The sequence below is a fragment of the Miscanthus floridulus genome, chromosome 11 (assembly GCF_019320115.1).
Source record: "Miscanthus floridulus cultivar M001 chromosome 11, ASM1932011v1, whole genome shotgun sequence".
Classification (NCBI taxonomy): domain Eukaryota; kingdom Viridiplantae; phylum Streptophyta; class Magnoliopsida; order Poales; family Poaceae; genus Miscanthus; species Miscanthus floridulus.
In genome coordinates, this window is record NC_089590.1 from 68,987,698 (window position 1) to 68,988,732 (window position 1,035).

Genomic DNA, 1,035 nt, shown 5'->3' on the forward strand with positions numbered 1-1,035 from the left:
GCCAATATAGGTAATTATGTTTGTTGCCTCCCATTTTAGACCACCTATGAAACAAATGTAAACTACTTGCTTGCCACAAAAAATGGACATAATGACACTCAAAGAATAAATATTCCCCATCTTCAAGCTCTCCATCTGATTCCGATGTTCTTAACGTGTTTATTACAAACTTGCACTCCCTCAATTTTGAAATATAAAGGGTTTTGGTTTTATCCTAAGTTAAGTTCTTCGAATTTGACTAAGTCTATAAAAAAGTAAGGAAAAAGTCTACATAACCCCTTCAACTATTCATGGTGGACTACTTCACCCCTCAAACTATAAAATCGAATTTTCTACCCCTGAACTTTCCAAAACCAGTCAAATAACCCCCAGACGGTTTTGGATGGTGGTTTTGCTATAGTGACGGTGGTTTTGCCTTTTTCTTTTTTATTTATTTCCGTTGAATCTTTAAAAAATCATAGTAAATCATAAAAAACATAAAATAGAAAATCTAATTTTGTTGGACTCCACATAAGTAGGTCTACACAATGAATATATAATATAGTATTCTTTAGTACAAAGTTTTTGCTGTAGCTTTAGATCTATATTTTTCTATAATTAATTGAAATAATTTATAGCTGCAGCTTCTATGGTTCAATTGTGGTGAATTTTTTATGGTAGGCTAATTATTGTTTGCTTGATCTATAGTAGAAATTTCATACTCATTGAATCATATATAACTTAGTTCCATTAATTTCATCATTGAATATTTTTTTATAGTACATTTGTTTAATGTTAGAAATATTGTTGCAATTTACTTAAATGTGACCAAACTAACACCGAACAAATCTAAAACAGAGCAAGGGATGAGTGGCCTAATGAGTAAGCAAACACCTTTTATGTTTTTGAGCAACGAGTAAGGAAACACCTTACCAGGCCTAAATTAGAGCAACCAACTTCACAGACCCGGCCCAACAACCGTTTCCATGGCGCGGAGAAGTAACGGAGAGGCCTTTTGGGCCCTGACGAAAGGACTGAAGGAGGCCAGGCCACGTA